Source organism: Schistocerca serialis, unplaced genomic scaffold (genome assembly GCF_023864345.2).
Source record: "Schistocerca serialis cubense isolate TAMUIC-IGC-003099 unplaced genomic scaffold, iqSchSeri2.2 HiC_scaffold_867, whole genome shotgun sequence".
In the NCBI taxonomy this organism is placed as follows: Eukaryota; Metazoa; Arthropoda; class Insecta; order Orthoptera; family Acrididae; genus Schistocerca; species Schistocerca serialis.
Window position 1 is genome coordinate 1,991,809 of NW_026048482.1, and position 7,488 is coordinate 1,999,296.

Here is a 7,488-nt window from a genome sequence, read left to right on the forward strand (position 1 = left end):
TCATTCCTGTGACAGTAGTTATAGATTCCAATGCTTCACTTCAGGTTTACTGTATCCCTCTGACCTTCTTATTGACGGAGAAACACAGAAAATGCATCGGAATTAAATAGAAAAGACACAATGCCGACTTAAGTACAAGATGACTGACACTTCTTACTGTCTATGATTTGAGCCATTCCTGTGACACTAGTTATAGATTCCGATGCTTCATTTCAGGTATACTGTATCCCTTGGACCTTCTTATTGACGATGAAACACAGACATTGCATCGGAATTAATTACAAAAGGCACAATGCCGACGTAAGTATAAGTAGACTGAATCTTCTTACTGTCTATGTTTTGAACCATTCCTGTGACACCAGTTATAGATTCAGATGCTTCACTTCAGGTTTACAGTATCATTCTGACCTTCTTATTGACGATGAAACACAGAAATTGCATCGGAATTAGATACAAAAAGCACAATGCCGACTTAAGTACAAGAGGACTGACTCATCTTACTGTCTATGTTTTGAAACATTCCTGTGACACTAGTTATAGATTCCGATGCTTCACTTCAGGTTTACTGTATCCCTTGCACCTTCTTATTGACGACGAAACACAGAAGTTGCATCGGAATTAAATAGAAAAGGCAAACTGCCGACTTAAGTACAAGAAGACTGATCCTTCATATTGTCTATGCTTTGAACCATTCCTGTGACACTAGTTATAGATTCCGATGCTTCACTTCAGGTTTACTGTATCCATCTGACCCTCATATTGACGATGAAACACAGAAATTGCATCGGAATTAAATAGAAAAAGCAGAATGCAGACTTAAGTACAAGAAGACTGACTCTTCCCACTGTCTATGTTTTGAATCATTCCTGTGACAGTAGTTATACATTCCAATGCTTCACTTCAGGTTTACTGTATCCCTCTGACCTTCTTATTGACGATGAAACACAGAAAATGCATCGAAATTAAATAGAAAAGGCACAATGCCGCCTTAACTACAAGATGTTTGACTCTTCTTACTGTCTATGATTTGAAACATTCCTGTGACACTAGTTATAGATTCCGATGCCTCACATCAGGTTTACTGTATCCCTTGGACCTTCTTATTGACGATGAAACACAGATATTGCATCGGAATTAAATACAAAAGGCACAATGCCGACTTAAGTACAAGAAGACTGACTCTTCCTACTGTCTATGCTTTGAACCATTCCTGTGACACTAGTTATAGATTCCGATGCTTCACTTCAGGTTTACTGTATCCATCTGACCTTCTTATTGACGATGAAACACAGAAATTGCATCGGAATTAAATAGAAAAGGCACAATGCCTACTTAAGTACAAGAAGACAGACTCTTCCCACTGTCTATGTTTTGAATCATTCCTGTGACAGTAGTTATACACTCCAATGCTTCACTTCAGGTTAACTGTATCCCTCTGACCTTCTTATTGACGATGAAACACAGAAAATGCATCGGAATTAAGTAGAAAAGGCACAATGCCGACTTAAGTACAAGATGACTGACACTTCTTACTGTCTATGATTTGAACCATTCCTGTGACACTAGTTATAGATTCCGATGCTTCACTTCAGGTTTACTGTATGCCTCTGACCTTCGTATTGACGATGAAACACAGAAATTGCATCGGAAATAAATACAAAAGGCAGAATGCCGACTCAGGTAGAAGAACACGGACTCTTCCTACTGTGTATGTTTTAAACGATTCCTGTGACACTAGTTATACATTCCGATGCTTCACTTCAGGTTTATTGTATCCATCTGACCTTCGTATTGACGACGTAACACAGATATTGCATCGGAATTAAATAGAAATGGCACAATGCCGACTTAAGTATAAGAAGACTGACTCTTCTTACTGACTATGTCTTGAACCATTTCTGTGACACTAGTTATAGATTCCGATGCTTCACTTCAGGTTTACTGTATCCTTCTGACCTTCTTATTGACGATGTAACACAGAAATTGCATCGGAATTAAATTCAAAAGGCACAATGCCGACTTAAGTACAAGAAGAATAACTCTTCCTACTGTCTATGTTTTGAACCGTTCCTGTGACACTGGTTATAGATTCCGATGCTTCACTTCAGGTTTACTGATACCCTCTGTCCTTCTTATTTATGATGAAACACAGAAATTGCATCGGAAATAAATACAAAACGCACAATGCCGATTCAAGTACAAGAAGACTGACTCTTCTTACTGTCTATGTTTTGAACCATTCCTGTAACACTAGTTATAGATTCCGATGCTTCACTTCAGGTTTACTGTATCCCTCTGACCTTCTTATTGACGATGAAACACAGTAATTGCATCGGAATTAAATACGAAAGGCACAATGCCGACTTAAGTACAAGAAAACTGACTCCTCTTACTGTCTATGTTTTGAACCATTCCTGTGACACTAGTTATACATTCCGATGCTTCACTTAAGGTTTACTGTATCCCTTGGACCTTCTAACTGACGATGAAACACAGAAATTGCATCGGAATTATATACAAAAGGCACAAAGCCGACATAAGTACAAGAAGACTGACTTTACCTAATGTCTATGTTTTGAACAATTCCTGTGATACTAGTTATACATTCCGATGCTTAACTTCAGGTTTACTGTATACCTCTGACCTTCCTATTGAAAAAGAAACACAGATATTGAATCGGAATTAAATACAAAAGGCACAATGGCGAATTAAGTACAAGGAGACTGACACGTCTCACTATCTATGTTTTGAACCATTCCTGTGACACTAGTTATAGATTCCGATGCTTCACTTCAGGTTTACTGTATCCTTGGAATTTCTTATTGACGATGAAACAAAGAAATTTCATCGGAATTAAATACAAAAGGCACAATGCCGACTTAAATACAAGAAGATTGACTCTTCTTACTGTCTATGTTTGAACAATTCCTGTGACACTAGTTATAGATTCCGATGCTTCACTTCTGGTTTACTGTATCCCTCTGGCCTTCCTATTGCAGATGAAACACAGAAATAGCATCGGAATTAAATACAAAATTCACAATGCCGACTTAAGCACAATAAGACTGACTCTTCTTACTGTCTATGTTTTGAACCATTCCTGTGACGTTAGTTATAGATTCCGATGCTACAATTCGGGTTTACTGTATCTCTTGGACCTTCTTATTGACGATGAAACACAGAAATTGCATCGGAATTAAATACAAAATGCACAATGCCGACTTAAGTACAAGAAGAATGACTCTTCCTACTGTCTATGTTTTGAACCATTCCTGTGACACTAGTTATAGATTCCGATGCTTCACTTCAGGTTTACTGTATCCCTTGGACCTTCTTATTGACGAAGAAACACAGAAATTGCATCGGAATTAAATGCAAAAGGCACAATGCAGACTTAAGTGCAAGAAGAATGACTCTTCCTACTGTCTATGTTTTGAACCATTCCTGTGACACTAGTTATAGATTCCGATACTTCACTTCAGGTTTACTGTATCCTTGGACCTTCTTATTGACGATGAAACAAAGAAATTTCATCGGAATTAAATACAAAAGGCACAATGCCGACTTAAATACAAGAAGATTGACTTTTCTTACTGTCTATGATTTGAACCATTCCTGTGACACTAGTTATACATTCCGTTGCTTCACTTCAGGTTTACTGTATCCCTTGGACCTTCTTATTGGCGATGAAACACAGAAATTGCATAGGAATTAAATACAAAAGGCACAATGCAAACTTAAGTAAAAGAAGACTGAATCTTCTTACTGTCTATGTTTTAAACCATTTCTGTGACACTAGTTATAGATTCCGATGCATCACTTCAGGTTTACTGTATCCCTCTGACCCTCCTGTTGAAGATGAAACACAGAAATTGCATCGGAAATAAATACAAAAGGCACAATGCCGACTTAAGTACAAGAAGACTGAATCTTCTGTCTGTCTATGTTTTGAACCATTTCTGTGACACTGCTTATAGATTCCGTTGCTTCCCTTCAGGTTTACAGTATCCCTCTGACCTTCGTTTTGAAGATGAAACACAGAAATTGCATCGGAATTACGTACAAAAGGCACAATGCCGACTTAAGTACAAGAAGACTGACTCTTCTTACTGTCTATGTTTGAACAATTCCTGTGACACTAGTTATAGATTCCGATGCTTCACTTCAGGTTTACTGTATCCCTCTGACCTTCCTATTGAAGATGAAACACAGCAATTGCATCGTAATTAAACACAAGAAGCACAATGCCGACTTATGTACAAGAAGACTGACCCTTTCTGTTGTCTATGATTTTGAACCATTCCTGTGACACTAGTTAGAGATTCCGATGCTTCACTTCAGGTTTACTGTATCCCTCTGACCTTCTTATTGACGATGAAACACAGAAATTGCATCGGAATTAAATAGAAAAGGCACAATGCAGACTTAAGTACAAGAAGACTGACTCTTCCTACTGTCTATGTTTTGAACCATTCCTGTGACACTAATTATAGATTCCGATGCTTCACTTCAGGTTTACTGTATGCCTCTGATCTTCCAATTGAAGATGAAACACAGATATTGCATCGGAATTAAATAGAAAAGGCACAATGCCGACTTAAGTACAAGGAAACTGACTCTTATTACTATCTATGTTTTAAACCATTCCTGTGACACTAGTTACAAATTCAGATGCTTCACTTCAGGTTTACTGTATCCCTTGGACCATCTTATTGACGATGAAACACAGAAATTGCATTGGATTTAAATACAAAAGGCACAATGCCGATTTATGTACAAGAAGACTGACTCATCTTACTGTCTATGTTTTGAACCATTCCTCTGACACTCGTTATAGATTCCGATGCTTCACTTCAGGTTTACTGTATCCCTTGGACCTTCTTATTGCCGACGAAACACAGAAATTGCATCGGAATTAAATAGAAAAGGCACAATGCCGACTTATGTACAAGAAGAATGACTCTTCCTACTGTCTATGTTTTGAACCATTCCTGTGACACTAGTTACAGATTCCGATGCTTCACTTCAGGTTTACTGTATCCCTCAGACCATCGTATTTACGATGAAACACAGAAATTGCATCGGAATTAGATACAAAAAGCACAAGGCCGACTTAAGTACAAGAGGACTGACTCATCTTACTGTCTATGTTTTCAAACATTTAAGTGACACTAGTTATAGATTCCGATGCTTCACTTCAGGTTTACTATATCCCTGGACCTTCTTATTGACGACGAAACACAGAAATTGCATCGGAATTAAATACAAAACGCACAATGCCGACTTAAGTACAAGAAGACTGACTCTTCTTACTGTCTATGTTTGAACAATTCTTGTGACTCTAGTTATAGAATCCGATGCTTCACTTCAGTTTTACTGTATCCCTTGGACCTTCTTTGCGACGATGAAACACAGAAATTGCATCCGAATTACATACAAAAGGCACAATGCCGACTTAAGTACAAGAAGAATGACTCTTCCTACTGTCTATGTTTAGAACCATTTCTGTGTTACTGGTTATAGATTCCGATGCTTCACTTCAGGTTTTCTGTATCCCTCTGACCTTCTTATTGATGATGAAACACAGAAATTGCATCGGAAATAAATACAAAAGGCACAATGCCGACTCAAGTACAAGAAGACTGACACTTCCTACTGTCTATGATTTGAACCATTCCTGTGACACTAGTGATAGATTCCGTTGCTTCACTTCAGGTGTACTGTATCCCTTGGACCTTCTTATTGGCGATGAAACACAGAAATTGCATCGGAATTAAATACAAAAGGCACAATGCAAACTTAGGTAAAAGAAGACTGAATCTTCTTACTGTCTATGTTTTGAACCATTTCTGTGACACTAGTTATAGATTCCGATGCATCACTTCAGGTTTACTGTATCCCTCTGACCCTCCCATTGAAGATGAAACACAGAAATTGCATCGGAATTAAATACAAAAGGCACAATGCCGACTTAAGTACAAGAAGACTGACTCTTCTTACTGTCTATGTTTGAACAATTCCTGTGACACTAGTTATAGATTCCGATGCTTCACATCAGGTCTACTGTATCCCTCTGACCTTCCTGTTGAAGATGAAACACAGAAATTGCATCGGAATTAACTACAAAATTCACAATGCCAACTCAAGTACAAGAACACTGACTCTTCTTACTGTCTATGTTTTGAACCATTTCTGTGACACTAGTTATAGATTCCGATGCCTCACTTCAGGTTTACTGTATCCCTCTGACCTTCCTATTGACGATGAAACACAGATATTGCATCGGAATTAAATACAAAAGGCACAATGCCGACTTTAGTACAAGAAGACTGACTCTTCCTACTGTCTATGTTTTGAACCATTTCTGTGACACTGCTTATAGATTCCGTTGCTTCCCTCCAGGTTTACAGTATCCCTCTGACCTTCCTTTTGAAGATGAAACACAGAAATTGCATCGGAATTACGTACAAAAGGCACAATGCCGACTTAAGTACAAGAAGACTGACTCTTCTTACTGTCTATGTTTGAACAATTCCTGTGACACTAGTTATAGATTCCGATGCTTCACTTCAGGTTTACTGTATCCCTCTGACCTTCCTATTGAAGATGAAACACAGAAATTGCATCGGAATTAAACACAAGAGGCACAATGCCGACTTATGTACAAGAAGACTGAACCTTCCTATTGTCTATGATTTTGAACCATTCCTTTGACAGTAGTTAGAGATTCCGATGCTTCACTTCAGGTTTACTGTATCCCTCTGACCTTCTTATTGACGATGAAACACAGAAATTGCATCGGAGTTAAATAGAAAAGGCACAATGCCGACTTAAGTACAAGAAGAATGACTCTTCCTACTGTCTATGTTTAGAACCATTCCTGTGACACTGGTTATAGATTCTGATGCTTCACTTCAGGTTTACTGTATCCTTCTGACCTTCTTATTGACGATGTAACACAGAAATTGCATCGGAATTAAATTCAAAAGGCACAATGCCGACTTAAGTACAAGAAGAATAACTCTTCCTACTGTCTATGTTTTGAACCGTTCCTGTGACACTGGTTATAGATTCCGATGCTTCACTTCAGGTTTACTGATACCCTCTGTCCTTCTTATTTATGATGAAACACAGAAATTGCATCGGAAATAAATACAAAACGCACAATGCCGATTCAAGTACAAGAAGACTGACTCTTCTTACTGTCTATGTTTTGAACCATTCCTGTAACACTAGTTATAGATTCCGATGCTTCACTTCAGGTTTACTGTATCCCTCTGACCTTCTTATTGACGATGAAACACAGAAATTGCATCGGAATTAAATACGAAAGGCACAATGCCGACTTAAGTACAAGAAAACTGACTCCTCTTACTGTCTATGTTTTGAACCATTCCTGTGACACTAGTTATACATTCCGATGCTTCACTTCAGGTTTACTGTATCCCTTGGACCTTCTAACTGACGATGAAACACAGAAATTGCATC